The sequence below is a fragment of the Sinocyclocheilus rhinocerous genome, unplaced genomic scaffold (genome assembly GCF_001515625.1).
Source record: "Sinocyclocheilus rhinocerous isolate Xijiao unplaced genomic scaffold, SAMN03320098_v1.1 scaffold2771, whole genome shotgun sequence".
NCBI lineage: Eukaryota > Metazoa > Chordata > Actinopteri > Cypriniformes > Cyprinidae > Sinocyclocheilus > Sinocyclocheilus rhinocerous.
Genome location: NW_015659695.1, coordinates 161,347 through 185,759, shown reverse-complemented (window position 1 = coordinate 185,759; position 24,413 = coordinate 161,347). Strand labels below are relative to the sequence as shown.

The 24,413-nt window shown below is 39.9% G+C and overlaps 1 protein-coding gene across 1 annotated transcript in view; it reads left to right on the top strand.

The window, feature by feature from the left end:
- LOC107724002 (receptor-type tyrosine-protein phosphatase delta-like) overlaps positions 1–24,413 on the top strand; it is a gene marked incomplete at its 3' end in the record, with an annotated part of 266,996 nt that overhangs the window by 81,907 nt on the left and 160,676 nt on the right. The window contains exons 4-5 of the mRNA XM_016532768.1: positions 11,848–11,921; positions 14,741–14,811. The remainder of the gene's footprint in view (positions 1–11,847; positions 11,922–14,740; positions 14,812–24,413) is intronic.

The window sequence follows — 24,413 nt, the reverse complement described above, 5'->3', positions numbered from 1 at the left end:
CAGTACCTCTTATAGTCTTGGCATGCACCACGCAGGATTCAAACCCATGACCTGAAAGGTTCAGGCTTGCTGAGGAGAGCTTTCAGTGTGAGAATAAGCTCACAAAAGCATTACTTAAGTTAACTCAACAGCTAACGTAGCTCATGGTTAACCTGATAGCTGAAGAGCCTCATTAGAAAATATGGCAACTGGTCAGCATGCTAACCAGTTAGCAAGCTAAGCTAACTAGCACAAGATAACAAACACAGACACAGTCAACTTTGGACCGGTATTTCTCGGGAATGGTAGCAAATATCAACAATGTGCTCACTTTTATCTGTGCAGCTTGGTCCAAAGATCATCTGAGCCAGATTTTGGAAGAATTTGACAAATTTTGAAGGAGGAGTAGTGAACAAAAACTGTTTTTCATTTCTTTCAAAATGGCAGACAAACAAAATGAGGGAAAATGAAAAATGATATATTCTCAGAAATGGCATAAGCCAAGAAATGTATTGACAAAATTTGGTCAAATGTTGGTCAAAAACTAAAATCTTTATATCTCTAGAACACTAGGTGGCACTGTGTTCAAACTTCTTAGGGACCTCCGGGACGTGCTGTTGGTGACCCCTACCAATTTTTGCAGAGACATGTCAAATTGTTCAAAAGATACTGCAATTTATGACAAATTTCAAAATGGTGGACAGGCGGTTTGTCTGATCCTGGCAAAATCGACTCCCTCAGATTCGGCATGACCCAAGGAATCCATGGACACCAAGACTTTCTGACAAAATGTTCCAAAGTTATAGGCAGAAATGTCAATTTTTGGTATCTCATGAACTGTAGGTGGTGCCGTTCCCAACTTTGCCAGGTACCCTCATAGCATGGTACTGATGAAGCGTACCGAGTTTCATTTCAATTGATCAAAGTATTGCTGAGATACAGCCTCTGAACCAATTTTGGCTCAACATTGTAAGTTTGCAACACCATAACATTTGAGCAAAGATGAATCTGAAAATCCTGTTCTTTGTTTCTGTGCAGCTCGGTCCAAAGATCATCTGAGCCAATTTTCACAAAAACTGGGCATATTTTGAAGGAGTAGTGAAAAAAAACAGAATACTGTATGTAACCCAGGTTACTAGTAGCATTAAAACATGATTAAATGTGAGAACTACATATTGTACTTTAATTTGTCATGCATATGGTATGACTTTTCTTTTGTCTGTATCAAATTGAGCGAAGTGTTACATGTACTTTTCAAAATGGCCACTACTGTAATGGGTGGAGTCTTAATTTCAGACGTTGAATGTGATCAGCATGAGAAAAGTATTCAGATGTATGAAGTTTATTTTGGTGGCGGCGCTATAGAGTTGGTTCTAGAGACCCCAAAGTTGGTCTGATTACTATTCATGTCCACCACTATAAATGTGCCAATTTTCATAATGTCCCTTCTTAATGTTCATAGGGCTGCCAAAGACTGTGGGGAGGAAGAATAATAATAAGAACACAGTTATTTTAAATGGTAATACTATTTGTTAGAATAATATAAGTTGCGATCTTTCTTATAATTGTATTTTAGGTTGGGATCTGAACTTTAGGCCATTTGGACTCTAAATGAAAAGCCTTGCATGCATTATTCGTATCATGTATAGTGCACTAGTGACCAGAACTGGTGTGTGTATCTTGTACATAGCATTTTCTCTCTCTCTCTCATCTAACATCTGCCAGGCAAGGCAATTACTGTTTGATTCCAGTTCTCTTGCTCAATTGAACCAAATAGACATCTGTGAGGACAGCATTCACAAAATATTACTCTGTCTATTTAATAAAATTAACTTGCTGGAAACAGTTTGCTGATATCAGATAGCTGAATTCTCTCTATCCATCCCTCCGATCAGTCTTCAGGTGTCTTGCTGTGTGTGATGAAGGGTTTGTAGAGCTGCATCGTCTCTCCTGTTGCTGTACGTGTGTGTGTTTGTGTCAGAAGTGAAGGCTTCTGCAGCGATGGAGCAGAATGCTCTTGTGATTGACACGGCTAGTGTGTAATTAGCAGCAAATGACTGCTGAACAGAAAGCTCTTAAAGTGTGTCTCATGCTCACCTTCTGCCATCAGCATTCCTCCTGGCCTGTGAGAAGTTCATACATCACATAAACCTCTCTCAACTGATGCTTAACACAGACAAACCACAAAATAAGACAAAATTAGGCTTAAAAAAACCTGCACAGTAGTTGAAGATTTTATGAGATCAGTTGTCAGGCAATGGAAGCTGACAGAACCGGCTCTGGTCTGATCATGTTGGTTCAGATGCGTCAGGAGGGTCGAGCGGTTGATTTATGGTCTGATGCGCTCGTGTTCCTCCGCTGTATCAGGAGGCGTGACACCGCGTTCTTTCCTGGAACTGCACGTTTCTCTGTGGATTTACTGGATAGTGCAGAAACTTTCATGGAACTTCAAAGGCTGCAATGGAGGATTTTTGCAGTAGTTGTGAAAAAAGAGAGGACCGTTTAGCTAAATCTCGACTGTTTCAGTTCATAGCAGGAACGTAATGATCCCTAAAACCTGAGAAACACTGTGAAACCCTACGGCAGAAATAATAAAGATAGTATATGTTAAAAACAAGAGACAGATATGAACCACATGTTTCCCTGCATGTTTTGTGTTGGATTTTTTCGTGTTGTTTAGTTTATATCTTTATTGCATCATTTTAAAGGAGTAGTTCTCCCAAAAATGAAAAATGGCCCAAAATGTGCTCACTCTCAGGCCATCCAAGATCAGGATGAGTTTGTTTCTTCATCAGGTTTGTAGAAATGTAGCATTGCATCAGTGTCTCAGCAATGGATGCTCTGCAGTGAATGGGTGCCGTCAGAATGAGAGTCCAAACAGCTGATAAAAACATCACAATAATCCACAAGTAATCCACAGCACTCCAGTCCATCAGTTAACATCTGGAGAAGACAAAAGCTGAAACTAATCCAGCATTAAGATGCTTTTAACTCAAATACGAGTCTATAATCCATAATAACGCTTCCTCCAGTGAAAAAGTGTTCTGGTCTGAATCAGGAGAGAAATCTGCTCAGATTTAAACAGTCCAAAACAGCTCTGATCTGAATTTTAGTTAAAAACGTCTTAATGATGGATTTGTTTCAGCTTTTGTCTTCTCCAGATGTGAACTAATGGAAAAATACTTCATGAAGTTGCAATGCAACATATGACAAAAATTGCTTCTAATAGTTTTAGTGTTAGATAGTGATAATAACCGTGGTCCGGACTCACAGACGCGCTCCGCACAGGAACGGGACGCTGAAAGGATCGTCAGAACAAAGCAGCCGTATCCGGGGTCAGATGCCATCTGCTGCCTCTCCAGCTTGCAAAATTACAATAAAGAGAAATCTGATGCGAAGATCTCCCTCGAGTAGAAACTAATTATGATCTTAACCCTCTGGGGTCCGAGGGTGTTTTAAAGTGTAAATCTAAAAGGATTAACTCAGAATGTTGTAGTTGTATACGAGGTGAGGGAGATGTGACACCGTTATACATTTTCCATTTAGGAGACAGTTTTAGGGTTTTATAAGCACTCTACTCAGGGTCAAAGCCATTAGTGAGCATCTGAGATTTTTTCACGTCTCACATTAGCGATAATGAGGGCGACGGCCAAGACTTGACATCGCCTTGACATCGCTGATTACTTTGTCACATAATATTTGTTTTCGTCATGACTTACTTCGTTTAAAAATAACATGTTAAGCTTTCTATAGATATGTCTCTCATGTGTGTGTGTCAAATATTCGCTGAGTTTCAGTTCATTTTAGTGACGTGTTTCAAACAGATATGCGCGGAGAATGAGACGGCTAAAAGCACACCCTGTATATTTTCTTTATTTTGCAAAAGCACAATGTTTTGTTGATATTGTGAGTGTACACAAATAAAAGTAGACCCTTTACAGATTTAAATGCTGTATTACTCTTATATGTACGATCAAGTATGAAGGAGCATTTTAGTTCTTTTCGCTGTTAACATTCAAATCTGCAGAAAGTTCCGCCGCCGGAACTGTCGACCCCAGGGGGTTAACAGACGTGTTCTTACCTAAACAACTTAAAATAACGCACACAAAACACATAAGCGGCCAATTAGCGGGACAGGTAGCTGAGAGACAGACGCCGGGGAGAGACAGAGACCCAGAGGAACGTTTACTGCTCTTTCATTGCTCAGGAGACTCGACGGAGGCCGTCTGTTGCATCCAACCATCAGCTCTGTCCCAGATGTTTATCCTGAAATCTCTGAGGAGAAAACGAACACATATGAGTCAACCGATGACCTGCAGTCAGATGAAAAATGCTGATGAGACGTCTCAGTGTTGATGGGCCCCAGCATATGTTGTGTTTTCATGCGTCCCTGTAATGGGAGTCTGCTGTGCCGATGGACACGAGAAGGTCCGTAACACCTGGAGATTAGTTCCCATTCATCTCCATAGCTGGAGTCAGATCCCTAAAGTAGAAATCTGCCATCGTCGCTCTCGTTCGCTCGGTTCTGCTGCCAGGGGTTTCTGATCAGATGAGGACTAACTAACTGAATCTCCAGAAGAAAAAGAGCTGAAACATTGAAGGGATCTGCTAACATCAGCACGCTCACCTGAGAGAGATTAGCCGAGGTCTAAAAGAGAGATTAAAGGAGAAAATAACGTAACTCACTCGCTCTTTCGATCGAACTGGCTCCTCTGAGAAATATCGATTCTCACAAAACTCTCACAGCTGAACCGTTTACCAACAAACTCCTGAAAACTCACTTAGCCAACGTGCGATCACGGCATGAGCTTTCAGATTAGAAGATGTTTAGACGCAATATAGATGTGCATTTAAACATCTATCTAAATAGTGGAAATGATTTCGCTAAATACAGAATGAGGATTGTTACCAGCACGTCTGCATCATGTTGTAAAGCTGTGGTTTGTAATGTGTCTTCTCTCAGCACTAATCAGAGACAGAGGACGGACATACAGAACATAAACTCAGCAGAGCAAAACTACAACCGATCGAGACAAATCTGCCGGAAACAACAAAGAGAGCTGTGCTTGTGTGGAGAGCCGATCGATGCGAGGCAGAGATCAGGCACAACGGCGGCTAATAAACACAGAAACTTCACTTAGTTCACAATCAATAATGATTCACTCCTGAGGATCTGAACCTTGACGCTCATGATCTGAATGCATTAAACAGCATCCATCCATCCATCCATCTCTTTCTTTCGTTAAGCCTCCTCGCATTTGAATTGCAGATTTCGTTTTGGTCGTTGAGTTTGAAAGTCTCAAACCAGTCAGCTTTTCCCTGTTAAGTAATTGGGGAGCTGTAGAGACGATCTGACGGATAAACAGACGGAGACAAGGAGGACATGAAAAGAAAACAAGAACAAGCAGCAGATCAGGAATTAAAACCGAGAGAGAGAGAGTGTATGTGTGGGACAAATGAAGGTGAATGTTTATGGAGTGACTTTATTCAGATGTATCTCTAATCCTTGAGACACAGCTGCTGTCCTCATCGCTTGTGTTTTCAGTGTTTTCCAAGTGCTCCAGTGCTGTTGTCTTTGTCTCTAACTTTCAGATCAGGTCGTTTCTGCACCTGCTGGTGAACGCACAGCGTGCAATGTTTTACCGAAGGCCCACACAACCGATTCTCCAACAGTGACACTCCAAGTACAGCCTTCTCCTGTTCACAGATCATGTGTGAATCGGACACTCGGTTGAAATATCAGTTCTGTCAGCTCTGGCGATTCGTTTCAGGGCGGTGTCTGTATGGACACAGCTGTCCGATCCACACCATTCTTATTTCTGATGTCTCCTGATGGCACAGCTACTCCAGCCACTTTATTTTCCAGACTGCATTGGGTTTTCCTCGTTTGAAATCACTTCTGATCGTTAGATCAAGGCAGCGTGTTTCTGCTCTCCGGCTGACTAATTTAAGTGCAGGACAGTGTTTGTACGGACGAAGCTGTCTGATATTTTTGACATCGAACACAGCTATTCCGGCCACTTTATTTTCCTCCTTGGCCTGAAATAAAAACATTTTCACTAATATTTTACATGTGCAGACTGCATTGGGTTTTCCTCGTTTGAAATCACTTCTGATCGTTAGATCAAGGCAGCGTGTTTCTGCTCTCCGGCTGACTAATTTAAGTCTTTTGTTTCTGGGTCATTCATCTCCTGCAGAACCTTTTGAACTGTGAAACTTTTGAAAAATGACTATGCATGTGTTGTATTTTAAGCAAGTATCTTCTAAATCTGGTCAAACTCAGATACAAACTTTACTCATTTTAACTTGATATTTACACAAGGACAAGCTCAAATGTCAATGCATGTTCATAAAGAGCTAAAATGAGAAATTGCTCAGTGAGGGGTTGGCAGTTTGCTTATATGAGGACTTTTCATATTCATATTTTGAAATGTTGACAATATCAGACTGATTTGTGTCAACAAATGACCTCAAAACATTCCAGAATTCACCAAATCCATGTCTGTGCTGCTCTTTTCCCTGTAAAATGACTCACTTCCTGAAGGATGCATTTTTTTTGTTCCAGCTGCTAAAGTAATATTCCAGTTTTTGAATGATTGCAAACTAGAAGTTTTGTGAAAATCAAAGTTTGGCCAAAGCGGATAGACCAAAATACAAACAAACCACTGAAGTCAAGAGCACTCACTTCTCTGTCCTCTCGTCCTGAGTGGTTATCTAGTTACAGTGCTAACCAGCTGCTGCTAGTGTTCACAGTGATACTTACGCGGTTTAGAGTCCAATAGCACAATGTGAAAAGAGACCTGCGATGAGAACAGAACTGTGTGAAAGCAAGCATTATGGTGATGCAAGAGGTGGATTTATGTGTAAAACACAGTAAAGTGCTGCTTGTGTGAATAACACATTGTTATTTACTGCAAAAAAGTGCATCCGGCAAATGAGCAGGTTTTGTATGCATAATATATAAGGTTATTATAGTTAACTTAAGTAAACCATAAAATATTTAACATGAACCACTGAAAACCATTACTTGAAAAATTAAATCAGCTAGTTGCCAGCATTTCTCATTTTAATTTAGTTCAACTTTCTGTACTAAAATAACAAACTAGTTTAGTTAGTACATTTAAGAAAATACCCGAGAGTGGCACATACGACTATTTATGGAAGAGGCGGGGCCTATAACAGGGGGCGGAGCTTTAGACTCTATTTTTTTATAGTTAAAGTGAGGGTTTTTTTTCTCTTAAATTTCAGATTTTGTGGAAGGATCTGAAAGCTCATTATAATGACCAATAAAACTCTTCAGAGAGCGTGAAGTATGATAATGTTTTTTTTCAAATCTCGTTCCGATTAGTGAAGTTTAACTGAGAGAAAATTGTGAATGAAAGGAAACGCATCCTGTGTGCACTAAATGGGTTTCTGAAGATCTTACATGAGCGATTAACAGTCGTGTCATTGTCCACTTAAGCCTAAGTGATTTCAGAAAGTTTTCATCATTTCAATCTGTATTCATACTGTGAATCTGTCTGTCTGTCGTCAGGCTGCAGAGCTGTCTCTGTGTGCGACAGACGGGGAGTCAAATCTCTCCTCTATTTTTAGACGTGTTTAAAGTCCACACTTATTATTTCATGCATAAACTGTGATTTGAATTTCATTTCAAACACCCGAACACTCTCGCTTTATTTATATGACTTCGACATCTTCAAACCTTCGGCTTTATGACTGCAGCTCGCCTGATGTACGACACACACACACAGGTTTGTTTTTGTGAAAAGTGGGGACATCCCATAGGCGTAATGGTTTTTCTACTGTACAGACCGTATATTCTATTGCCCTACACCAACCCTACCCCTAAACCTACCCCTCACAGGAAACTTTCTGCATTTTCAAATTTTCAATACACTCCATTCTGTGTGATTTATAAGCGTTTTGAAAAGTGGGGACATGGGGTAATGTCCTGAAAAGTCACCTTCTCCTTGTAATACCTATGTCATACCCTTGTCATTATACAAATTTATGTCCTCATTTGTCACAAAAACGTGCACACACACACACACGCACACACGCACACACACACACACTGTCTGAGAGTGTGTTTAGTTATTGAGTTGCAGCTCTGGAAGTTAATGGTGTGCTTGAGTGAAATTCGGCTGGAAACAGGAAAAGCTCTGGAGACGCAGAATATATTACACTCTCAAAATAGAGCCTTAATAAGAGCATAAACAAACATGCACACAAACACAGACACACAGTGAGCTGCTGAAGGCCGAACGGAGACACGTTTCAGCTTCTTTCAGGGTTTACAGTGTGTGTGAGACAGGTGTCGTTCACTACACGGCTCAGGTTTGATGTTTGTTCCCAGAACATTGCCGTGAGCCTCAGAGACGTTTGTCTTTTAAATCACCGTCTTATCCATCTGTCTGTAATGTTTTCAGTGTGTGTTTGAGCGATATTCGTTGTGTTGGTCTATCTGATGATGTAATCTTGCAGTTCGTGCCAGTAACAGAGAGACAGACAATCAGCTCAATCGGTTCAATGCATGAGAACTACAATTCCCATAATGCTCTTGGGGTCGCAGCGCTCTGTGTGTGTGTGTGTGTGTGTGTGTGTATCTGGTTGAACAGCGCACACTAGCGGCACATCTGTGAATCTCTCACACAGCCTCTTCATTCTCTCGCTTCATCTGCTCTTTCACACGCCCCGCTCTTTAATTCATCTTTTCCCTCTTTTTATGTAGACCATTATTTCCATTTTTGGCCATATTTCCTCCAGCTGTCTCTCTCTCTGTCTGTCGTTCTGTGGTCGATTTATGAATATTGCTCTTTTCTCCTCCCCTGCTGTCTGCCCCACTTAAACACAGCGAGAGATCACCTAATTAATTCACTTACAATGAGCTTTTGTGTGTGTGTGTGTGTGTGTGTAAGGGCACAGTGGAGCTCTACTACATTTGCATGACCTAAAAATGCCCTTCTACCAATTTTACCCCATTCATCCGTGAAGAAAGATAGACAGAACTACAGAACGATCGATAGATAGAACAATAGATAGATAGAACGATAGATAGATAGAACGATAGATAGATAGATAGATAGATAGATAGACAGACAGACAGACAGACAGACAGACAGATAGATAGATAGATAGATAGATAAATAGATAGATAGAAGAACAGAAACACAGACAGATAATGCAGGTAGACAGATGAACACTGCCAGTGTGAGATCTCAGCAGTGACTGAAGCTTTAGCGTATCAGCAGTCGCACGCGTCACATTGAGTCCCGTGAGATCGTCCCACATGCTCACTGTCACCTGCTCTCAATTTCATCTCAAATAAACATCCAGCAGACTCCAAACGCACTCACACTAAATATAGACACAGGGAGACGCAGCCATGAGCCGAACACACACACCGCATGCCGCTGGAAACTCTCGAAATGCAGTTAAATTACAGAGACACAGAGTGCTGAGTAAATGTATAACACGTCTCCTGTGTGGATGTCTGAATTAATACAGAACACGTTAATTAACCAAGAGCTTTTCAGCAGTCAGGAACCATCACGGCAGGGACCAGACAGCCGAACGACACTCATACAGCTGTTTCTGAAGACAGACAGACAGGAAGAGAGAGAGAAAAACAGTTTGAAATTATTCCGTGTTGGAAACTGTTTCCTGTTGGTTCATTTGTGCTCTGCTCGTTTGAGAAACAGTGAGCTTCGCTCTCACAGCGCTCTGACAGAATGGTGTCAAACCTGCGTGAAACAGATGGATGAATAGATAGATAGATAGATAGATAGATAGATTTCTGGAACCTTTATTTTTAGGACTGCAAGACAGAAAATGTGTTGGACAGAATGGTGTCAAACCTGCGTGTGCGTGTGTGTGTGTGTGTGTGTGCGCGGGCAGGTACACACACAAACGCACAAGGCAGGGAACAGTTTGTGCGACTGCATGCTCAAACTCTTCAGCACAGAGCTGTTAATTAGTAGCAGGGCCAAAATTAGAACACAAAAGTGAAGTGTTTGAGGACAGAAAAGATTCACCATCAAAGAGTTTCCACTCAACACAGAGATCTGAAGAGAAAAAAAACAGCTGGTGATGAATTCTGCAACCATTTGGTTGTTGTGAAATGAAATATCGTTACCTCCATGTGCTGTATTTTTCAAAAAGCGAGTGGTTACAAAACTGAGCCAGATGCGAGGTGTTTCTGGTCAAAGACAAATCATCTCTAAAAGACTTCTTCAGATGACACAGCACTTACTACACTTCTCCAAATTGCTTTACAAATAAAAAACCCACAGAGGCAGTACTAAGGTACAGTGATGTATCAGATGGAAATATCGGTCATGCATATCACTGATAAAATATTGTCAAGGAAATGTAACATTCCTTACTACTATATCAATTAATTATTTTGTTTTTAAAAGTCTGCATGACTTAAAAAATAGAAATGCATCTCTCACCTGTCCTGCCAATCCACTCTGTTTGTGTAAATGCACAAATATCTGAACTTACAATGGTAAATTATGATATGCCACAAAGCTCTGTATTAGGTCCTTTTCTCTTTTTCTTGTTCATGCTCGCAGCGGGTGATTCATTAGGGCTGAATGGGGCTAGTTTTCATTGCGTCATTGTATTTTGAGAAAAAAAGTGTGACATTTGATATATACAAAAGTCTCATTAACTGGAAAATGATATATTTATAGTAATTTATAAACTTTATCATCTAATAATATACATATTTTGCGCTCATACACCTGTGACCTAACTGATTTGTTTATTTGTATTTTATCTGTAAACGGTGTACATTTTGTGGGTATGTGTGGAAAATTAACATTTGTGTAATCTTTTTTGACAGTATTGCACATCATATGATCAAAAAAAAAAAAACTATATTTATTTGTATGTACATCTAGTGAGACGTGTATATTTACTCGATTCAAAATCTGAGGCCACTGACGTGACTGCAGGAGGAATTACTTTAGACAGGAGTCCGTTAGCATGGCAGTTTTAACTCTAAATCACTAATCTCATTATGCACACTAATTAATGAGTTTTCTAAGAGGGCGGTGCTAAAGTCTTTGTTGGCCGTGCTAATAAAAGGACTGTTTAGATCTGTGAATAACACAGAGGGGAGAAACTTTGATCTGAAGAGTAAACAGATCCGTCCGCATAATTAGCAGTGAATCTAAATAAAACGCTAAGCTCCGGGGACTCACATGAGAAAACAGAACGAGAGTGTGGAAAGGACTTTGTTTAATGCTGTTTTATCTCATTGTCCTTGGAGACCAATTGCTCAGGTCTGACAGTGTGTGGAGCTCCCGAATCTAATCAGTCAATCAATCAGTCAGTCAATCATCAGCTGTCATGTGCACAGACAAACTACTGTAATGAAGCACACTTGTTTACACTTCAGTGTAGTGCATTGATTGAATATTATGTGATTAAAGATGAGGCTGCGTGGGATGGCAGGAAACTCAAGGGTGTTGGGTTGGGATGATTAGATGTGATTTAGGACATGGTCCTGCTTTGATGAGAATAAGTGCAAACAACAGCACACAAGCAAGTCCAAAATCAACATGTGCCAAGCCAAATGTAAAGAAGAATTGGCTTTGGCAAATCCAACAAAAACAAATTACTCTCCAGTTCGCTGCAACAAAATACAGTTTAAAATATACTGTAAGAACGATTGTGGTACTGATGTAAAGGATTGTGGTACCGATGTAAAGGACAGTCTACTGAAGACGTTATCTTGAACTAGCAATTGTGAGAAATGATGTCTGAATTTATCGTGTTTTTGAAAACAGTGGATAATGTATCATCAGATGTAACTTTTACTGACATGAAACACGTTTCTGTTTTGTTCTTGTCTTCCAGGTGAGATTCTGAGGAGTTTTATTCTTTCATTCCTCTGGCCGGAGACAGCTCAGATGACGAGGGTTTCATGAACGGTAAGACTGAAATCCAAATGCATCTGATGCTGGAAATTGTGTATCATGGCTCTAGCTTGGGGAAATCATATTTTCAGCTCCAAAATATAGAATGTGATTTAAAACACTTTAAACACTTTAAAATGTAAAAGCACCCAGCACGTTCACTAATGTTAGATTGACGGTTGTGTGGCATAAATTAATATTTGACTTCCAATATTTGGTTCAAGCGATAAGGCCTATAACTCTTGACTAGGCAGAACATTGTGGTGTGTTGCTTGGGGTTTTCCCACTGCATTTAACCTCTGGTTTATTGTCTGGTTAACCCCCGATAGCTCTGGGGCAGAGTTAACACCAGGGTTAAACCCAAGATTGCACTGCTAAAGCTATAGAGTGCAGAGCGACGCAGTGTTGGAATATAAAGACCGATTGTTTATCAACAAACAAACGAGCAATAATAAACTGAATGGCCTAATTAAAAATGCACATGCTTTTTACAGCCACTGAAACTGCTTTGATTGACTCCTTATCACCTACACATAAAAGACAGAGCACAGTTCTGATGATATACAGTATTTTGACATTCAAAGTAATTAGATTCAGGTTCTTTATGGATACAATATTGTTTGCGAGGCATCAGGCATTTCCATCACACGACATAATGACTTTATCGATACAATAAAATATACATAAACCTTTATTTCACCAAGAAATGCACACATTCAGCTGAGAACTACACTGTGCAACACAAAAACAAATAAGCAAAAATAAACCAATAAAATTATGCAATAGACTCAACCCAGTGTTTGGGTAGAAAAAAAAATGCCCTGCATTTTTAGTGTAGTCTTTTGAAGTCTGTATGCTGGAGCAGAGATCATTAAAAATGTGTTTATATGCTTGAATGGCCATTTATAACATGAAAAAAACCTTGCCTTGTCACAAAACGTCACATATAATATGTTTATGAAATTAATCGTATCACATAATTTTCAGTAAAGTACTAAATAATCTCTTGCCGTGTCCTACTTAATGTGTGCACACACACGTTATGTTATATATACATGTATATTATGTATTATGTTATGTTATGGTATCATAATAAACATATAGTTATTCGCTTAAAACCAAAATAAATAAATAAATTCCAAAAATATCCACAACACCTTCATTTACACTAATATTACACTTAAGAAAAAAATAAGTAAGTAGATAAATAACACTCACACAAACATCCTGGGTTTAGGATGTTTGTGAAAACAAAATAACTGTAAGTTCATCGACTGTCTGTGTCACAAATATGACTATAAACAGAACATACACTGCATGAGGTGTTTGTGAACTCAGTCCAGCAGAATTATACTGATTAAACTCATATTAACACAAATGCTAAATAATTTAATTAAAAACATGTTCGTCATACAGTATGTTTTGAATCATGGCAGCTGGTTTAAACTGGTCCAGAGCTGATTATCAGCTGGTTTAAGCTGGTTATAAGCTGGTTATCAGCTGGTTTAAGCTGGTCCTTAGTTGGTTATGAGCTGGTTATCAGCTGGTTTAAAATGATCCTGAACTGGTTATCAGCTGTTTTAAGCTGGTCCTGAGCTAGTTATCAGCTGGTTTAAGATGATCCTGAACTTGTTATAAGCTGGTTATCAGCTGGTTTAAACTGGTCCTTAGTTGGTCATGGGCTGGTTTAAGATGGCCCTGAGCTGGTTATCAGCTGGTCTAAAATGATCCTGAACTGGTTATCAGCTGTTTTAAGCTGGTCCTGAGCTAGTTATCAGCTGGTTTAAGATGGCCCTGAGCTGGTTATAAGATGGTTATCAGCTGGTTTAAGATGGTCCTTAGTTGGTCATGGGCTGGTTTAAGCTGGTCCTGAGTTGGTTATGAACTGGTTATCAGCTGTTTTAAGCTGGTCCTGAGCTGGTTATGAGCTGGTTTAAGCTGGTCCTGAGCTGGTTATCAGCTGGTTTAAGCTAAGCCTGAACTGGTTATCAGCTGGTTTAAGCTGGTCCTGAGCTGGTTATCAGCTGGTTTAAGCTAAGCCTGAACTGGTTATCAGCTGGTTTAAGCTGGTCCTGAGCTTGTTATAAGCTGGTTATCAGCTGGTCCTGAATTGGTTATAAGCTGGTTTAAGATGATCCTGAGATGTTTATAAGCTGGTTATCAGCTGGTTTAAAGCTGGTTCTAAGCTTGTTATAAGCTGGTCCTGAGGTGGTTATAAGATGGTTATCAGCTGGTTTAAGCTGGTCCTTAGTTGGTCTTGGGCTGGTTTAAGATGGCCCTGAGCTGGTTATAAGATGGTCCTTAGTTGGTCATCGTCTGGTTTAAGCTGGTCCTGCGTTGGTTATGAACTGGTTATCAGCTGTTTTAAGCTGGTCCTGAGCTGGTTATCAGCTGGTTTAAGCTAAGCCTGAACTGGTTATCAGCTGGTTTAAGCTGGCCCTGAGCTTGTTATAAGCTGGTTTAAGCTGGCCCTGAATTGGTTATAAGCTGGTTTAAGATGGTCCTGAGGTGTTTATAAGATGGTTATCAGCTGGTTTAAGCTGGTCCTAAGCAACTAGCTCCTGCTCAGGACCAGCTTAAACCAGCCTATGACCAACTAAGGTCCAGCTTAAACCAGCTGACAACCAGCTTAAACCAGACGCCATGCTTCAAAACATACCTAACCAGCATATGCTGTTTTTTCAACAGGATAGACATGAATCGTGTTAAGAAATGAATGTAGAAATGGACAGATAAATAACTACAGAGATTAAACTAAGAGCTTCTAGAGCTGACGGGCAGACACGTGTGTGTTTCTGTTCTCAGTAACCTGTCCATCTGTGTGTGTGTCTCAGGTGCGGTCTGGCTCGGAGCGTGTTGTGAGGATCCAGATGGAACCTGCGTGAACCTGCGGGCGGCAGCGAGTGTAAGTCCAGTGAACAAACACTGAACACACAAATTCACGTCTAACCCACTCCAGCGCTGACACAGAGTCACGCAAAAACATGAAATAATGCATTGTTCACTTACTGTACATTATTATAATGTGTGTGTGTGTGTGTGTGTGTGAGTGTGTGTGTGTGTGTGTGTGTGTGTGTGCGTGGAAATAACTGACTTAAAGCTAAAGATAGTAAGAGAAGAGTCATTTCAGAGGTTTGAGTCCGTTTGATGCTCTTCAGCTGTAATGATGCAGTTTTCATGTGCAAACCTGCTGATGTAGGCCTTGATACAGAATCAAACACACACACGCATCTGATAGGTCTTAATAGCGTCATTAGACCTGATCGTAATTAAACTGATGATCTGTTTTAATTCACCTCTAGCGTTAGATACATAGAGATGCAGTGTGTTATTTTGTTTTTTCTCCATCACAATCATTTCCAGCAACAGCAGTTGTTTTAAGCTTTACTGTATTTAAAGGGGTCGTGAACTGCCTTTTTTATTGTTATGTACTGTTCTCTGAGGTCCACTTATAATTATATCAAGATGTTTGCATCAAAACACATCATAATTGAGAAGTAATAGGCTATTTTCTGTGCTGTTTTGACCACCTCATCAGAACTCTCTGTTTGAATAGGCGTGGAGGATTGTAGATTCTGAAGTAAACGCCCACTGCTGTGATTGACTAACAGTTATGTATGTTTGCATTTACATTCACGGTCTGGATCTTCATTAAAAATAAAGTTCATCCACTCTTTCCAAATGCTGGGATCAGAAGGAAGGCGATGCAGAGACTCAGTTTTTCCACAACTTGGCACTGAACAGCGTCTTTTCTTCGGAGCATCTTTATCGTTTGATTTCTGTGTAGAGCTGCGTTTGCCTCTCATTATTTACACTACATGCGTGAATCTGTGGGTGGGGCTAAACAGGCAGTGATGTAGAATATGTGGGCGGGGCTAAGCAGGCAGTGATGTAGAATCGGTGGGCGGGGTTAAACAGGCAGTGATGTAGAATCGGTGGGCGGGGTTAAACAGGCAGTGATGTAGAATATGTGGGCGGGGCTAAACAGGCAGTGATGTAAAACAAGGTACTAAAGCTGTCAAATTTCTCTGACTTGTTAAATATATGTATATATATATATATAAAACACACAAATAATATATATCTAAACATCATTGCAGGACCCCCCCCCCTCCAAAAAAATGTACACTTTATATTTACACTTTAGTCTCAGTTGCTTGACGGAAATATTTACATTTTAATATAATTTAATATGTTTTTAAGTGTAGTGGGAAAATAATAATAATAATAATAATAAATCAGTCTTTGAACAGTTTCTTCTTGCTCATTTTTAAATGGCTTTTGTATAGAGCTCTTATTGTTTCACTCTGTTCCAGAGTAACTGAGATTCAGCGTCCACTTTTAAATGACGATAATGAAAGAATTAGTAAATCTTTAATTATTGAAGACTATTTACTCAGTAAAATGTGACATGCTTAGCAATGCAAAGCTAAATAATGCATGCTACTGTAACCTAGGCTCATATTATGACGTGTATTAGCTGTTTGTTTTGTTATTATGACTGCTGACAGAATTACAGTCAAACAGATGCTGTCAAAACAAGGTTTCTGGTGAAAAATGAATATAAATGTGTCTTAAAGTATTCATCCTTAATATCAAAGCAGCTGAAGATTTCATTGGTGAAACGACAGACGTCTGTGTTTCTGAGTCGTTTGAACTGATAATGAGCACAAGCATGCAAACGTTCTCTACATCATGAGTTTATTTCCATCTCGTGTTTGTTTCTCTTTTAATGCGCTCTGTTCCTGTAGTTTCGTCTGACATTAAACTTTTAGATTCTTTCTTTATTTAAAATGTTTCTCTGGAGCGGATGTCACATCTAAAGACACACACACACACACACATCCACGCACACACACACACACACACACACACACACAGACTTTTAATATTGAGCTAATTTGCTCTGTCATGACTTTAAACCCCAGCACTAACCTTTCACATTAAAATAGTCATTAATAATATTATATAGAGCTAATGATCTTTGCTCTATCGTAGCCTAACCCTCACACAAACCTTTCTGCATTTCCATATTTTCATTAAGAGTGCATATTACATTTTGATTTGGTTTTGATAAGGGCTCAACATGCACATGTGATAATCGTGTGATGAATGGTGTTGTAGTGCAGCTGTCATCATGAGCTCCACCAGCAGATGTCAGTGTAACACCACTGAACACACACACACACACACACACACACACACACACGCACACTATTCCTGCAGTGCTCTGTATGCTGATGTTCTTTTATATGTCCGGAGGCTTCAGACCAGCTACTTGATTTTCAGAAATAAGCAGTTTACAGTTTACACATGGCTAAAAACGCAGAACAACATTCAATACTAAGATGAAAACTGGAATCTACTTATAAACAGCATCACCTGACAACAGTGTATCATAGCATACTACCTTTAGAAGGCTGTTTCAGTCTGTAGTATGCACTGTGCAGTGTTCAGTGAGCGAGTGATCTATTCTGAACACACGTTTGGAACACTTGACCTTCTCTTTGCAGCCTGATGAATGAACCACAGACGATACCAACTGTGATTTTTCATTCTTAACTAATAATTTAGTAAAGTAAATGGTATGCCTACATTTGGATTCAAAAAAGTTAATGATTACAAAACGATGAAAATTGTTTTATTCTGATTATTAAGACTTGTCTCCATTGTCTTTATGAAATAGGATCAAAATGAGACCTTTGAATGTGCTTAGCAGTTATTTTTAATTGTTTTTTTTTTATGTAAATATAGACCAGATTATCCCTAACTTGTTGTTACAAACCACTGTTTTAGAAGTCAGCTTTTAATGACACAGTGATGGATTTTCATTCATAGCAGACATCATTATAATATATATATTAAGACAATATAATAAGGCAATAAGGGAGTAAATAAGGAAGCAAGTATTCAATATCAGCTCATGCGATTACTATAAGAAACAGACTGTCAGTAAGAAATGTACACACTTTATCACTGCAGGCATTTTCTGGGGATCAAACCCATAACCGTGGTGTTGCTAGCGGCTCGCTCGACCGTTTGAGCTACATAAACTGTAGAAAAAACTTAAACAAATCAGCTGTTATCATTTTATGTTTATTTGTGTAGATCTTTTGACAGTGCATTGTTTCAAAACAACTTCACAAAAAATGCATGCCTTAAATGTTACAACCAAGAAGCCAGAGGTGAATGTGTCGAGAGAGAGAAAAAAAATCTGTGAAAAAACAAAACTGTGCTGAAAGATGTTTAGCCAAATGTTCACGCTGCTCTCTTCCACATAGTGTAAGTGAAAGAACAGCATTTGTCAAGCAGGGTTTTATGGCACATTTATCAAATAATAATGACGCCTAATGGTCACTGCATGCTTGAGTTTATAATTCCTCCAAACAGTGTATATTCTGCAGCGGCACGTGTCTCCAGCAGGTGGCAGTGTGATCACGCTGACGGTGGTCGCTCTGACTGTATCTGTGTGGCGTTTGATCCCTGGACGGGGATTTGAGAAAGCCAGTCCCTCTCCAGTCCTCATCCTCGCTTCTGTAAACCGCGTGTGTGTTTGTGTGCCATCTGTGACTGTCAGTCCTTTCCTAGTGTTCTCTGAATTCAGTCTGTCCTCTTCTTCAGAAAGCCTCTGTCTCTCTCACTGTTCTGCTGAATGGGTTTTTCTCTCTTTTATTATTGTTTTGTTGTGGGGTTGTGTTTTGTCTGATCATTATCTCTGATGCAATCGCGTGCAAACGTTGCTCCTGTGGTGTAGATGTGTGTTTCTGCTCGTCTCATTGGGTTCGAGGTTCTAGTGTGCTGTTTATCCACACACACACACACACACACACACACACACACGTATGTTCTGCAGTAGGTTTGGGGCTGAAGTCTTTCCATGAAATATAACAACAGCCAGATTTGTTCTGTCTCACTGATGTTGCTGTTTCTAGGTGTTTTCTTCCTGTCTGGTGTGAAACGCGGCTCTGTGATGTGCTGATGTTTCGTACTTGTTCAGATTACTATGAGCAATAACAATACCAATGCTTGACTTCCTAAACACCTCGAAGATGAACAATAATATGTAATTATCCTTGGCTTTTCGGCACTGAGTGTCTCTGAACATGAATACATGTACTGATGACACACAGACGCAGGAAGGTGGGCTCCATGCGAGCTCCAGCTTCATCATACTGCGTGTGTTTGTCAGGATCAGACGCGAGAATCAGTCTCTCACTGTGGCATCAGAATAGAGTTGATTAGGTGCCACTCTCGGGAGAGAGGAGCATTATGGGATACACACAGTAGAGAAACCAGGGGACAGAGCACACACACACACACACACACTCAATCACACACAATTGCTAACGTGCCTGAATTAGGACATAACATGGATTTGTATTGATTTTATATAAAGCTAATTATAATGACTGCAGACTGGCCCAAACCATACTAAAGTGCTTTTAGAAATATACAAGCCTCACATTTCTGCTTTTAAACCCTCTGGCACAATTGCCTTTTTTTTTCATTTTCATTACAAGTTCATTATTGTAAGCTTGTTTTCTGTACTTTTAAAAAAAAAATGTGAGACGAGTCAATATTATTTTCTGTGGTAATCAAAAGCATGTCACAGATGTTGTAGAGCTATTTTAATACATATGCTGGATGTGATACAGAATATTCTGTTTAGACACAGTGATAGACAGATAGACAGACAGACAGACAGACATATAGATAGACAGACAGACAGACAGACAGACAGACAGATAGATAGATAAATAGATAGATAGATGTGCATCCTCTGAGCTCACTGGCACACTCTTCTCTTCTCGTGAGCATCATTCTCTCTCTCTGTCGCCGTGGTGATAACAGCACCAAGCGTCCCTTCACAGTTCGTAAACCTTCACCTTCAGCAGCTGACCTTTCCATAAATCCTGCGCTGTGCTCCAAACGCATGCAAATAACACAAGGCCTGCGTTTTTCTCAGTGACATTTTTATGGTGATCGGTTCATTCGTCCGGCATCAATGTGCTGAGACAGAGATTCTAATGGATTCTAATGGATTTCTGGAGCAGAACAGAGTCGACCGGGACCCAGCGCGAACGACAGATCAGGGGAGAGAGAATAGGCACTTTCCTGCTGGCTGAACACAATTAAAATGAGAATGAAGAGATAGATAGATAGATAGATGGCATTTTAATTTGCACCTCATATGTACTCAGAAGAGTTGTGGAGTCAGGTCTATTGACAGTACGTCAAAGTTTCCGCTCACCATGAACACAGAGGTTGAGTTGTACAGTCTGAGGGCAGCAGGCACAAATGACCTTCTGTGGCGCTGCTGTTGTGAGGTTGCTGCTGCAGAACGTGCTCCTCATTCCAACAAGCACATCGTTGGCAGGGTGGGTCACGTTGCCCATAATGATCAGCAATTTAGACATCATTCCAGATCTCAGCCAACCGAACCTGTAATTTTGATGAGCTTCTGCGTTAGTTACCGTTTCCCAGAATACCACAGCAGAAAACTAGATGACTGATGAAATCATTGTACTACAAACACTGAGGAACCTGGGCCTTCTCAAGGATTGGGTCTGGTCATTCTTGTTCATTACCTTGGTATTGCTGGTCAAATCCGGGCCCTTAACAGTTGCTCTATGTTCTGCCTCATGTCCACACTCAATTCATCACACAACATCAAAGTCATCAGAGAACGTACCTTGTTGAAAATAATTCAGTATGCATGCCGATGATCAGCAATGCTGGACTTTTCAACTGGGTCTGCAAGTGGTTAGGAAGAGGTCTGAAGTGCATGGAGAATAGAACTGTTGCCTGAGGAGCCCATATGTTGCTCACCACACACAGAGGTAGTCGGTGACCCAAGCTGCCATGGAGGCATCCACCTGCATTACCTCCAGTTTCTAACCTAGTTATGCAAGATGGAGGGCATTGGAAGCACACGATCATCACAGAGCTGCCAGACCAGGTGGAGAAACCAAGAGTAGCCTGTTCCAGGTCTACATTGGGGCTGTGCCAGTATCTTCACATTGTCCTTTTCTCTGTATATGTTAGGTCTTTGCATAAATGTGTGCATTCATTATTCCTATAGTTTAAGTAATGGAGAACGAGTTTGTCTAAATAAGTGTAAACCAGGGCTGGCCCTCGATGTCCACTGTCCTGCGGACTTCAACTCCAATTTGATCAAACACACATGTAAAAAATCTAATCAAAGTCTTTAGGTTTGCTTGGAAATTGCAGGCAGGTGTGTTTGATTAGGGTTTGAGCTCACCCCGGTGTAAACTTTGAAACCAGTGTTTTTCATTACGGTCAAAGCACTTCATACTTGGTGGTACGCAACCCTAGTCTTCGCATTGTGTGTGGGAGGTCCGTGTGACTGATCTGCACTCGCCTGTAGTCTCTCTTTGATACTGGAACCAGATAAAGTGTCTCAGAGCAGAAACAGACGAGGAAGCACTCCACTCATCTAATCAGCACAAACCCTCGAGACTTTGGGGCAGATGTCATCAGGTCCTGTAACCTTACCCAGATAAAGCCTCCTCCCTCTTAATCTGGTCAGCAGGTGTAAGCTAGTGTTCATTTTGTAAGCTGTTTTTAATTTAGTTTTAATCTTAATCCTGTGTCAAATGTAACTTTTAGTTTTTATCATATTCAGTCAACTTGTCCCGTTTTAGTTTTAGTCGACTAAATATCTGAGCATTTTAGTCTAGTTTTAGTCAGTGGAAACTTACACATTTTCGTCATAATTTCGTTTTACTGTATAACGGTTAAATTATTAAAAAATATATATGTTTTTGCTCAATTTTAATTGCAATGATTGTTGTCATTTGGGAAATGTATGTATACATTTCATCAGAAGTTGCTCTTTCACCAATAGGCAAAAATCAATAGAATATCGATTCATATGCATAGTTTATTTGACCTCATCTAGTGTACAGATTTATAACAGGATATCCAATAGAGGCTAAATGAACACCAGACTTTAGATATACACTCACCCTTTCTACGTTATGAAATCTGGTATAACAAAACATACTCTCAAATATTATAACAGAGAAATTCCTAATAGTAATTCCAATAATTCCAAATTGCATTAATGTTTCTCTTTTAAAACAATGGCAAGAAAGACTTATTGCGCACAGAGGTTGCGTAAGTAACAATATTGCATGTTCATTTAGTCTCAGTTATCGTTTAATGACCTTATTATCGTCTCGTTTTCATCAGGGGAAAAAACTTCATTGATGAACATTTTTCGCCATAGATTTCGTTAACCAAATGAACACTAGTGTAAGCATGGCACAGCATCTACTTGTGTATAATAAGAGGCAAGGGTCCGCTTCATGGTGAAGTGAGTGGGGGTAAGTGGTTAACCCTCATCAAACCTGAATGATTTAACACATCTGCAGGGACCCCTGCATCTCTCATCTCTGTTTAAAGCCATTGACCTTTCTCATACCGCTCCAAACATCCTTCATCTTATTCCACTGCAACTGTCCTGCATATTCCTTCGATATGAGTCTTTGATCTCCAACAACTTTTGCTTTAAGTCCTTTTCTTGTCCCCAGCTCCTCTTGACAGTAGTAGTGCCTTAGGTCACCGGTGATCCAGAGTTTGTTGTTGGGGAAGCTGTGTACAGGTGTTATCAATACAAAAGTTGTCAAGTCACCTTTATTTGTATAGCGCTTCAATACTGATTGTGTCAAAGCAGCTTTACAGTGTCAAACAGGAAAATAGTTTGTCAATAATGCAAGAGGACAATAACGAAGAGTCATTTTTCCAGCTAACGTCAGTTCATTGATGATTCAGTGATCATCATCCAGTTCAGCTCTCTTCCAATAGTGTCTGTGCAATCAGTCAAGCGTCCACAACTAAGCAAGCCAAAGGAACCAAAACTTCATCGGTGACAGAAATGTTGACAGAAGTTGTCCGTGACACGGTCCACCATACTGTCAGTATCACACAGCACATTGCAGCCATGTCCAGGAAAATATCCAGATCCCCAGCAGATCCACATCCTCAATCCTTCTTACAGTCGTTACTGTCAAATGTCGAGTAGAAGCTTGCAGGATGACTTAAAGCAGACAAGGCTGTGTTTCACGTAGACAGGGTGGCTGATAGAGAAACATTTCCAGTTGGCTTACATTGGTAAAAGGAGCTTGCTACTAGGGGTGTAACGATACACGTATTTGCACCGGAAATGTTCGATACGGGTCTTTCGGTTCGGTGCGTATGTGTACCGAACAAATACAGCGTTGTTTTAACCACTGCACGAGTGGAACTTCATTGGAAACTTGCAGTTTTATATATTGTTACTTTTGATAAGAAACAAAGTCTCATCTTTCAAATAAATGCCGTTTTGATGCTCTTTGATGTGTAGTGAGTGACAGATGACTGTATAAACGCCTCTGTTCAAACAGCAGCGCGATCATCTCTTCTTCTTTACTATTCGATTTAACGTGAAATAAACATGAATGAACATCTCATGCCTCATGTAATCGCTCAATCAGTGTTTCAACCACGGAAAGACGACACTAGAACAGCTTGTAAACAAAACGTCACGTAGCATTTAATTTACCTCAGGAAGTCATCAGTGTCCACAGCTCGTTAGTGCGCTATAAATGAATTCTAGAGGAGAGCATTTCGCGAAATATTAGATTATATACTCATTATATTTCACTTTACCTTAATTACTTAATGTTTAAATAAATCTGTTATGAAACGAGTTTTGAGAGGCACTGTGTGAATGAATATATTTCAACAACAGATATAATTTTTTATAATTTAGAAGTTAAGTTAAAAACTGCATTATGTTCAATTTACATGTTTGCATACATTTGTTTTTAAGTTGAGTGTTGCTTGTTATAATTTAAAAATAAATAGTAATTAAATTTAAGTTTGGGTTCAGTTGTTAACTGTAACCTTATAGTAATGTAAAAGGGCTCGCTGTAGTTTAGAGCATAAGCCGAGGTAGATTTTTATCCCTAAGAAACTTTGAATTATAATTGAGGTTTTTTTTTTAAAGAAAAAGCAATTTGTTCAGTAAACCACTGTTAGTATCCAGGATATGTTCCTGCAGCCGTGTCTCAGTAAAGCAGATGATACGGAGCTCTTTGCTCTACATGGCAAATCGCTGCAATCTTGCTGTTTCTTCCTCCATTCCTGCAGGACTGATGGCCTCTCGCCGGTGAGTCAGGCACAGTAGCAATCAGCTGCTCACGTGTGTAAACAATATTCTTGTGATGCTCGGAACAGTAAACCGCTAGCAAACCACATGCAATTACAAAATCACATCACTGCAGTCGCAGATCTTTCTTGTCATTGAAATGATTTTTTTTTTCCATTTCCCATATGTCCCTTAAGGAAGATTTAATGTTGAATTACAAAGCATTAGATTTCCGAAAGATTGTATAAGTGACACTGAGACTTCTGACCAGTGCTGAGTTTTGCTTGGATGTGACTTTACACCAGATCAGAGGTTTAGATCTGAACTCTGTGCCAGTGGTTGGCATGGGGTTT